A 12,313-nucleotide genomic window follows, 5' to 3' on the forward strand; every position below is an offset into this window, starting at 1 on the left:
GTACTAAAAAGACTGGCTATTCGTGGGGACGATAAGTCACCTGATTCGGATTGCTCGCATCCCAGGTTTCTAAATGAAGTGGGGATGGAGATAATGGAAGCTTACCATATTCCCCCAAATTTTCTTGGATAGAGGGGAGGTGCCACAGGATTGGAGAGAGGGAAATATGATGCCCTTATTCAAGAAAGGATGTGAGGACAGTCCTAGCAACTTCAGGCCAGTTAGCTTAACATCAGTGGTGGGTAAGGTTTTAGAAACACTAATTTGGGAGGAAATCAACAGACACTTGGAGATGGTTGAATTATTTACGGATTGACAGTATGGATTTGTAAAAGGCAGATCATACTTGGCTAATTTATTTGAAATCGCTGATGAAGTAACAGAGAACGTTGAGAAGGGGAATGCAGTGGATGTTGTTTATATTGAATTTAAAATGCGTACTTCATGAAAGGCTGGTTAACGAAATTGAGGTTCATGGAATAGGAGGCTCAGTGTCAAACTGGATGAAAAATTGGCCTCAGGACAGAAAACAGCGATTCTATACAACGGTTGTTTTTTCAGACTGGAGGATGGTAAACAATTGTATTGCCCAAGAGTCAGTGGTAGGACCACTGATTTTTCTTCTATATGTAAAACGACTTGGATCTTGGAATACAAAGTCGAATCTCCAAATTTTCTAATTACACCAAACTTGATGGTGTGACAAACAATGAGGATGATATAAACCGACTGAAACAGGAGACAAATAGGCTAGCAGAATGGACAGAACGGTGGCAGATGGAATTTAATACTGTCAAGTGTGAGGTGATGCATTTTGGCGGAAGAACTAGGGAGAGACAATATATACTTAATCGCACATTTCTGATGAGTGTGCAGGAACAGAGGGACTTAGGCATGTATGTGCATCGATCTTTGAAGGTGGAAGGTCATATTGAGAGAGTGGTTAGAACGCATATGCGATCTTGGGTTGCATAAACAGAAGCATTGAAAGCAAAAGCAACAAAGTTGTGCTGAACCTTTATAAAGCTCTGGTTACCAATTGGAGTTGCATCCAATTCTGGTCACCACACTTTAGTAAGGACGTGAGACAGTGTAGAGGAGATTCACCAGAAGGGTTCCATGAATAGTGGATTTTAGTTCCAAAGTTAGGTTGGAAAATCTGGGTTTGTTCTCCCTAGAACAACAGAGTTTGAAGGGAGATTTAATGGAGGGGTATAGGATTTTAACAGGCTTAGATAAGTTAGACAGGAATAACTATTACCACTAACTTATGGTGCAAGGGCTGAGGAAAGTATTTGGGCAAGAGATACGGGGGAATATGAGGAAGACCTTTCTATGCAGAGGGTATATCTTATATTTATGGCCCCTAATTCTTGTTTCTCTGGCAAGTAGAAACATCCTCTCTACCAAAGCAAAACCCTTCATAGTCTTGAAGGCGTACTGGTAACTCACTTCTAGAGTCTATTCACTTCTAGAGAATAAAGTTCCAGCCTTTTAATTTTTTTCTGAAAGCTATAAATTTTAGTTGCAATATGATTATATCAAACCGTTTTAGCCCCCTCTCCAGTACCTATATGGCTTTAAAATATATATATATGGAGACAAGAACTCTTCACAGTACAACAAGTTCCATGCAGGCTTACCATAACGTTTCTGCTTTTCAATTCCCTCTCCAAGAAATGATCCCAACTGCTTTGTTTGATATTTTATAGTTTTATTATCCTGCGTCGTTGCTTGTCATAATTTGTGTATCTCTAACCCCGATCTCTCTGCTCCTCTTCCCTATTGAGACCTTTATTGAATCATAGCACTATATAAATTTACAGCACGCATGAAAGCCTTTGGGCCGAACCTGTCCATTCCAGGTGACAAGCAGCTTTCGAGCCGAATCCTACTTTCCAGCTCTTGATCCATAACTTTGTAGGTAATGGCACTTCGAGTGCATATCCAAGTAGGTTATAAATTTAATAAGCGTTTTATTGCCTTACAAGCTGTGATTTCTAGATCCCCACCGCCCTCTGAGTGAAAATTGTCCTCTCGAATCTTCTTGAAATCTCTTCCTTTTTACCATATATTTATGCTCCTGGTTCTGGACTTCGCAACCATGGGAGCTAAGTCTTTCCTATCAGCTTTATCTAGATCGCTCATAATGGTACACACTTCAATTAGATCTCCTCTCAGCCTCCTCTGTTCCACAGAAAACGACCGTAGCCTATCTTATCTTTCCCCATGACTAAAATTCTCCAGTCAGGCAATATCATAAATCTCCTCTGTACCCTCTCTAATGCAATGGCATCCTTCCCATAATGCAGTGACCAGAACTGCATGCGGTGCTCCAGGTATGGCCAAAGCAGTGATTTATACAGTTCCAGAATAATCTGCAAGCTATTATATTCTATACTTTAGCTAATAAAGGCAAGTATCGTGTGTGCTTTCTTCACCACCTTATCTACCTGTCCAGTCACCTTCAGAGATCTGTGGACAGGCACTCGAAGATCCCCCTGTTACTCGAAAATTCTCAGTATGCTCCCTTTTATTGTGTGTTCGATTGCCTTGTTAGCCTTCCCCAAATGCATTACCCCACACTTCCCCGGATTGAAATCCATTTGCAACTGTTCCACCCATCTGACTACTCCACTGATATCGTCCGGCAGTCTACAGCTTTTTCAATAATAATCACAAGGCGATTTTAAATCATCTGCAAAATTCTTGTTCATGCCCCTCCCATTCAGGTCCAAACCCTTTATATATACCAAAAAAGGAAGTAACATGGCACCGAGCCCTAAGGAACTCCACCGGTGGCAGCCTTCCTGTTACAAAAACCCCAGTCGACCATTAGCTTTTGCTTCCTGCCTCTGAGCCACTTTTGGATCCAACTTGCCATGGGAATTTACTTTCGTGAACAGCCTGCCTTGTGGTACTTTATTAACAGCCTTGCCAAAAGCCATATAGACTACAGCAAATACACTACCCTCATTGATTTTCTTTATTACCTCCTGAAAAAGTTATCATTTTAGTCAAACACGAACTCTCCTTCACAAAACAGAAAATGCTTTAATACTCAGCGGATCAGACAGCATCTGTGGAGAGAAAAACAGAGTTAATGCTTCAGGTCTGTGACCTTTCACTCATAGCAAATCCCTGTGTTTGATTAATATGTGTATTCCTAAATGAAGATTTATCGTGCCCCTCAGAATATTTTCCAGTTATTTTCTTAACACCGAGTTTAGGCTAGTTGGTCTGTAATTTGAATCGATCCCTTTCTCCCCTTGTTTTCCATGAGTTGTGTCCTCCCTATTATTCCTCCAAAAAAGTAATGCATCACACCTATTCATGTTGAATTACATTTGCCAATTTTATTAAGTTTCATAATGTCTTCCTGTGCAACAGTTCTTTCAGCACCAAACCTTGTGTAATACCACTTCCCAACTGTTGACAATCGAGGTAACTAAGTTTATCCCCTGCTAAATTATTTCTGTTTTTTTTAACCTGCTCGCTAAAGATGCTGCACCTTGTCCCTACCCGTGAGTCTACAATGCGGTATCGTTTTGTAATATTTTTTGGAAACCGTAATACATTACGTCCATTGCTTCACCTTTGTCTACTCTTGCTGCCACTTCTTCAAAGAATTGAGTAAGGGTGCTCCTTGCTTGACCTTTCTTGTTGAAAACCGTGCTGGCTACTCTTAATTCTATTTTCAGTTTCCAGATGTTTTTCTATTATATGGTTGAATAAATATCTTACTATACCAAGCTATTGATCTGCAAAACCAGTTTTACATCTGGCTTGCAAGTTGAAAAGCTACTTTGGTGTCCCTTTTCTCTGATCGAAGTTGCTCCAGTATTTTATGGGCTCTTCTGAATTGTACTGTAGCTGAGACAGGTATTTCTATTATCTCGAGGTAGTGCGAGTTTTGGTGGATGGTGTACAGTGGACAACAATGAAGAAACGCCCGAGATACACCCTTCTGAGAAGATTGCGCAATTGAATCTAATTCAACATTGCCCATTTTACAGTATTGCCGAAATTTAAAGCCACCCCTCTTGTTTATATTTGAATAATACTTTGTAAGCAGTTGGTTTATTTATAACCACATGCTGTTCCCTTATTCAGCAAGGGTGAGCACGATACACTTTGTTACTACATGAGGTTTGGCATGATGCCCCGCAGATATAAATAATTTTGTGGAGCGTTCCATTATCTTCGAAAATACAACTCATGAAGATAATATTTTAGGTGAAGAGTGATGAAAAAACGTGGATCATAAAATTATTAATAGAGTGCAGGAACAGAGTGCTTGAAATACACAGACAAATGAAGCATTCCTTGTGTTTGTTCAATCAGTTAAAGTCATAACAAAGATAACTGGAAATATGAGCTTTAAGTGTAAGAATATAAATCCTAGACAAATATGCGACCCAAAATCTAGGCAACACATTGTTTAAGGCACGGACGGTGCATTTCATGGAGTTCCTAGTACTTTATCATGCTATTCCATATAGCAGTGTAGCTGACGTTCGTCCCATGCACTGTTTCAAATTTTGCAGTCTCACAATTACTTAATTTACTGCAATGAGGACGTCTGAAAGCATTACTTACTCCAGTTTACGTTTACACTGTGCACTGGCAACATGCAACTTTATTATTTATTCCTTCGTGCATAATGGCTGTCAGTGCACTTGAGATAATTGCAGTGACTGTGGAAATTTACCAAGGTTCTGGAGGGAATGAGTCTGCAAAAGATTCATTGACACAGTAACGCACTTGAATATATGTCCCAGAATGAAATAGTGAACGATTTCCCGGTTGCCCCTTCTTTGCCAATTACCTTTTCACTTATTGGCTAGAAATCACACAGTTTTGCATTTGTTCCGCACAGATGCAGAAGTTAATGGGTGCTTTACATTGAAATTAGGAGGGACTGCTAAATGAAGAATGCTTGTTACTGAAGAAAATAACAACATTTCATAGTGCAAATTTGTAGAAACGTGTGGTAAAGGTTCTTTTTCAGAGAGCTCATATTCGAGTCAGAAATGGACTCGAATGCCCAGTTAACTTATTAATAATATTGGCTTTCGGAGGGTCCACATAACTTTTTTTTTGCAAGACTATTACCTTTATTGACGGTAGGATTCGCTTTCTTAAATGCAGATCCCAGAATTGACGTCAAAAACAAACGCCTTGTTGACTTGGACGGTGAAACATCTTCTCTGTTGATTAATATTATCAATTTTAACTTGGGAGTGTCAGTAGATAAATTAATAAACCTAGGGATAACTGCAATTACATACAGAAAGTTAAAGTATCATAGTATACTTAAGTCCCGCTACAGTAAACTACAACTTAGTCCATTCGGCAACTCCTCAGATACTGAAACAGTAAGTGTCCATGGGCAAACAGAGCTGGAAGACATTCAGACTTGGGCTGATAAGTGGCAATGAACATTCACGCCGCACAAGTGCCAGCAATGACGATCTCCAACAAGAGGGAATCTAATCATCTCCCCTTAACATTCAATGACATTACCATCGCTGACTGCCCCACCATCAACGTGCTGGGGATTAATCACTACCCAGAAATTAATTGGACCAGTCATATAAATGCGGTGGCTACAAGAGCTGGTCCCTGACTCCCCGATTCCTGCCCACCATCTTCAAGGCACAAAGTGAGTAAAGGTGTGCAAAGGAAACCCGACCGATCCCGAATGCCGGACCCGGAAGTGCGACCCGACCCCAACAGGTCCCGACCACATGTGTGGAGTTCGAGCGGGGCCATGTCGGGCTTCTGACTCCGGCATTCGGACTGGGGTCGGGTTTCCTCTGCACACCTTTACAAGTCAGCAGTGCAATGGAATACTCTCCACTTGCCTGGCTGGGTGCAGCTCCAACAACACTCAAGAAGCTAGACACCATCCAGGACAAAGCAGCCTGCTTGATTGTCACCCCATCTGCAACCACAGCACGTAGGGATAGCGGTATGTACCATCTACCAGATTTACTGCAGCAGCCTGCCAAGGCTCCTGCGACACACCGTCTACCACAATCTCTACCACCTAGAAGGATGATGGCACCACGCCCATGAGAAAACACCATCTGCAAGGTCCCCTTCAGGTCACATACCATCCTGACTTAGATCATCACTGTCCCTTGGTCAAAATCTTGGAATGCCATCCCTAACAGCACTGTGGACGTACCTACAAACACGTATTGTAGCTGTTCAAGAAGGTGGCACACCACCACCTACACGAGGGAAATTAGGAATGGACAATAAATGCTGTCCTCGCTAGCCATGCTCACCTCCCAAGAACGAATATACTTTTTCCAAAAAATAAATCACCCCTTCTGATCAAATAGGAAAGGCTTCATTAACGGCTGTGCCATTGAAAACTTCATCATCTATGCTTCTTTGCCATTCTGCAAAAGAGCTAGGGCATATTTTAAAGAAAGTGCATTGCCCAGAACCACGCCCTGCAATAATCTGGAAAGCCAAGGTGAAATTGGATATCAACGGAGCCACAAAACAAATGGTATTGCATAGGTCACCTTTTACATTTTCTACACGATTTTCAGTTTAAATCGGGCTAAATATTGGGCGTGTCCGATAATGATATAATGAATCTGCTAGCTTTGCAACACTGCTCATGTCCAATTTCACTCCATACTATTAGAACAACCATACAATATTCATTTGCTTATTTTCTTTAGTTGAAAGATTTCAAGAATTTAGTTTACTATTACTATTGCATTACGATTAAGTTACTATCTAATACAAGCTGGAATCTTCTCGAAGCCCTTTAAATATTTGTCTGCATATTTCCACAACAGTTACTTAAATGTTATTTGGAAAGGAAAAGGCAGAGTTTTATAATGGGCAGCTAATCCGATATTGTTCACTTTACATCATGGCTAATTTTAAAATTACCCCCAGTGGCCATGGATTTGCAGTCACTTATTTCAAATGCACATAGGAATTATGAGCGTCATGATAGCGAATGATCCATTGGTTGGATAAGTTTGCTGTCATAATTTTAAGCTAAACCATGCCCAGGCAGTACGGTGCCAAGAAGATACCAGATTTGATCTGTACCAGAAGCAAATCAGTCAAGACATCTAGAATGCTCACTTTAACGATCACTGCTACAAAGTATTTAACCCGTGTGGACACAAAACTGGGGAGCAATGTGCACGGCTTAAATGGGATACAATGTAACATCATGAAGATTGGTTGGATGGTGAGGTTTGTGAATTCTTCATCACAAATTAGTGCACTCAAAAGAAAAGGTTAGAATTATATCTCCTTGTTTCCACAGTGCAGAAAAAAACTCTTGCATTTTCAATCATTACGCAGGTTTTGTAGATGTTTATAAGGGAAAAAAGAAAACTCATTGTTTCCGAATTCTGCTTTAATCAATAATTCACACTGATTAAAATGCTATAAATAAACATTATAAACTAGTTTCACAATGTGGAACTATTTTAAAGTAATGCACACCTAATTACGTTACATGTAATCCAAGAGATGTATCCAAAGGAGAACCATTAGGCATGTCTACAATCTCTCCTCTTGCAGAAATAGACATTGATAGATTTGCATTCTAGACGCTAAACCTTTTTAGGCAAACCCTCGGAATCGAGGATGAATTGCTTCCACTCCAGTTTTATTGGATCTAAGATGACTGTTAAGTCCAAAGTTTGGTCTGCAGACTGTGTCACATGAGGGGCTGGTGGTGCTTGAAGGGTCAGGTAGATGAATAATTTGGATGCTTGTGCAATCCCTCTGATGCCTTGCCTTCACCTCAACACTTTCCCAATGAAGCGCCTCGAAATTTACAATGCCTTCCCGACTGAGCTTTCACCTAGGACGGTCATGAGCCAGCAATGCCCATGAGTCTGATCTCTTCAGGGATGCTTTGAAGACATCTCTAAAGCGTTTGCACTGTCCTCCTGTGAGGCCCATGCCACAACCAAGTTCTAAGTAGAACAGCTGCTTCAGGATTCTGGTGTCAGGCATGCAAACATCTCCCAACCAGTGGAGCTGGTTTTGGGTGATTAGCACCCCAATGACGGGAAGGTTGGCTTGGGAGTGGACCCTTCACTTTCTGAGTGTTAAATGAAAGACGCATTTTCCCATACGCTTTGTAGAAGCAATCGACAATGATCTGGAGCTCAATTTTATAGTGAGTTGACACGCAAGCGTTATCTGCAAACTGAAGCTTGATGATTGAATTTCAGTGATTTTGAATTTGGATTGAAGGCAGTGTAACTTAAACAGTTTTCCATCAATTCTGTAGCCTGCGGGTAATTTGTTGGAGGTGAAGTCTAGCATTTCAGTAAGGAAAATGGAAAGTTGGTGCGATGACGTAGCCTTGCTTGACCTCAGCCTTGACTGAGGTAGGGGGTGTGGTGGTTCTGTTGGTGAGGATCACGGCTTGCATATAATTGTGAAGGAGATGGGAAATGATGATAAAATTCTGAGGGAAGCAAAATTTCAGCAAGATGCTCCAAAAGCTTTCACAGTTGATAGAATCAAAGGGTTTGTGAGGCTGAAAAAAGCATTGTACACTGGTTGGCGTTATTGCTTGCATTGCACAGTTTCTTGAGTACTGTCAAGGCCACCCTTGGCTCACGAACTCAAGGGCCCACGCCGCCAATAGCCAACCATGGAGGAAAACACATCAAGGACAGGGAAAGCAGTCAGGGCTCGCTGGAGGGAACACTTTGAAAAACTCCTCAACCAATGTTCTGTGTTCGACTTGAATGTTCTGAATGGCATCGCTTAGCTCCCCTTCTGGCTCAATCTGATTGCTCAACCAGTCTGAAGTAATGTTGAAAAAGCCATTCAACAAGGCATCTGGAGCAGATGGATTCCCTGCCAAAATCCTGAAGCATGGTGGCGGCACATTTCTGGCATGATTGCACAACATCAAATCCCTCATCTTTGATAGGAGGTCGTGCTTGCCAGAGGGACTTCAGGGACGCTGTGCTCGTAAATGCATTCAAGAAGGGAGAGGGAGACAAGACCGAGTGCGGTAACTACAGAGGAATCTCCCTGCTGCCTGCCACATAGCAGATGATTGCAAATATCCCCCTCAATTATCAGCTTCCCATTGTTAAACAGCTCCTTCTGGAGTCGTAGTGCAGCTTTCGCCCATCAAGAAGCAACACAGGCATTGCGCTGAACTTTACGCCACCCCAAAGAGAGGGAAGTTGGTGGGGTGGGTTGGGGGGGGGGCGGTGGTGGTTGGAGGCACGTAAAATGCAACGGGAGGCTCAGGGGGCCCTTCCCCACCTGCTGCCGCCTCTGACACCACTTTACGCATGGCGGTGGCAGTGAAAATCGGCCCACCTGCCCCAGGCCAATCATGGCCCTTAAGTGGTCACTTAATAGCCACGAAAAGGGCTCTGCCCACCGTCATGAGGATATTACCCATGGCCGTTCGGGCGGCCGAGGCCCGAGAGCAGCTGCCTGACAATATCTCTGACAGCGTGGGGAAAAGGGAACCCACATGTTCAGGCACCCTGTGCCCGATGAAGGAATGCCCCCACTGTCCCAACCACCCCCAGCATCCAAAATTGCGCCCGTCCTCCAAATCGTCCACATTTGCCTTGCTGGGGACCTGACCGATCGTCCCAGGTGAGGCAACCAAAATATACCTTGGTTCTGGGCTCCCTGACATCTTCTTTGGGGAACTGGGCTGCTGGGACTAAGAGGTGCAAGCCTGCTGATTCGCTGGCAGCTCTATTAGACAGTACTTCCTGCCTCAAGCGGGTAGAAGTCCCGCCTCAGAGCAATTAAAGGCTGGGGAACTGCAAAATACGAGTTGGATCCCATACCAGATGTAAGGGAGTTCCCCACCAACTTTTCAGTCGGCGAATGGCTCTCGTCCGCCAAGGGCAAAACCCCGCCATTATCTCCACCATATGACAAATCCAAGGAATATTCAAATGCTAAACCGACATAAATATTATGTGCCCACTTTTCAATTGCGTGGCAGACTTGCAAACAAGGAAGGGACTCACATTTTCTAGTTATAAACAAACCGCTGCAAAGGTGCATCTTCTGGGACAGAAACACAAGGTAAAAAAGGTAGTAATTTCAAATTGGGGTCGCCCTGGAAAACAAGTGATATCGGATCAGCTACCTATTGAGTCCAGTGGCAATAAATATCAAGATATCGAACGGTTAGCCAAATTACTCTGAATATCTGTGTTTGGCTTTTTCATTAGAGTTCAGATGTTTTGTATTGCCACAGTTGTACAGGGTTTTGGTGAGACCACATCTGGAAAACTGTGTGATGTTTTGTCTCCACATTTAAGAAAGGATATACTTGCATTGAAGGCAGTGCAGCAAAGGTTCACTTGATTGGTCCCTCGGATGAGGAGCGGGTCCTATGAAGACTAAGTAAATTGGGCATGTATTCTCTGGAGTTTATAAGATTGAGAGATGATCTCATTGAAACATAATATTCTAAAGGGGCAGGAGCAGTTAGTCACTGAGAGATTATTTCCGCTGGTCGGGGAATATAAAACACAGGGGCATAGTCTTAGGATAAGGGATTAGGATCATTTGGGATTCAGATGAGGATAAATTACTTCACTCAAAGGGTTGTGACTGTTTGGAATTCTCTGCACCAGAGGGTTGTGGATGTTCCATCGTTGAATACATTTAAGGCTGGGATAGACATATTTTTGATCTCTCTGGGAATCAAGGGATATGGCGAGCTGGTGTGAAAGTGTAGTTGAATGCTAAGATGGAGCAGGCTCAATAGGCCATGTGGTCTAACCCTGCTCCTATTGTGTTCTTGCGTTCTTGTGTTTCTACCAACTTTGTTTCCTAGTGATTAAGTGGATGGTATACTTTTGTATCAAGCTTTAAAGTGAGTATTTCTACATTTCCAGAATTGCTGATCTTTTCATAATCTATTTCCAAACTTATTTACCCTCCCATAATCAGAGAAATGGCAGAATTAAAACGTAAAGAAAAGCAGACTGTTTGTGGAATCATCTCTGAGTCGGAAAGTTATGGGTTCAAGTCCCACTCCAGAGACTCGAATACAAACAAATCGAAGCTGACACTCAGTGCAATAATGAGGGAGTGCTGCACTGTCGGAAGTGTCCTCTTTTGGATGAGGTGTTAAACTGATGGCCCGTCTGTACTAGTAAGTGGATATATAAGATCCTAAGGAACTATTTCGAAGAACAGGGGAGCTAACCCAGGTTTCTTGGTCAATATTTCTCCCTCAATCATACTCACTAAAAAGGAAAACAGATTGTTTTGCCATTGTTACGTTGCTATTCGTGTTTAACTTGGCTGCTGCATTTCCTGCATCAAAGCAGTGATCACACTTTAAAAGTACTCCATGGGCTTTTAAGCGATTTGGGACGCATGTGGTCATGAAAGACGCTAAACAAATGCAAATCTTTCATTTCTTCTCCTTTAATTTTACCTTTTGGCGACAATGTAAAACGGGTGATATGGGATCGATTAACCATTATACACCACTCCCAAATGTTCTAATCAATTGACTTCAATACATAGAATGAAGAGGCTTAAACTATGGAGCGTGTAAACACAGAGCAGAAGCCTTATAAACCCGGCAAGAATATTTCGTTACGACCAAGTGCTCGATTCTACTTCAGCAGACGGTATGTATTGAAGAATCTGGTTAGTGAATTATGCAATTTCCTGGCAGCCAAGTTAAAGATAAATCCATATTCCGAAAATGTTTTCTTGGTCTCTTAATGTAATCACAGTTCTACTGGATTTAAACGTCAGACTTTTCCCAGGCTATCTGAAAGATATGACAGAAACAATCCCTTCTCCAATGCATTGAACACGACATTGAATATCTGCAAAAGTAAAAACAAGGTAATGCTGGCGTTTGGAAACAAGGCAGCAAAGTTCATGTGATATTCACTGTAACTGGAAACTGCACAGCTACAATCATTTCATTCACTGAGCAGTAAACCTGCCACGGTAACGCCAACACCACACAACATATTGAAGTGACTGATCTATGTAAGAATAGAGATGAAAGTAATGCACATTAGCAAATCAAAACTGAGATTGAAACATTAAACCCAACAAGTATGTTCAATCCTGCCACCGCGTATGCTTAATCCTGCCACCGCGTATGCTTATGCTATCATGAGTCTTTTTTTCCATAGTAACCCACGTTATGAACAGAAATGTGCTTACCAAACGTTCCTGGTTCCCCGTAATAAAGCAGTGCACTTCAATATTCCTATTACTCTTAAAATCAATATGATCAATCAGCATCGTGTTAAAGTTATCAAAAAACCTCGAAGCTGCC

The sequence above is a fragment of the Heterodontus francisci genome, chromosome 29 (assembly GCF_036365525.1).
Source record: "Heterodontus francisci isolate sHetFra1 chromosome 29, sHetFra1.hap1, whole genome shotgun sequence".
Lineage (NCBI taxonomy): Eukaryota > Metazoa > Chordata > Chondrichthyes > Heterodontiformes > Heterodontidae > Heterodontus > Heterodontus francisci.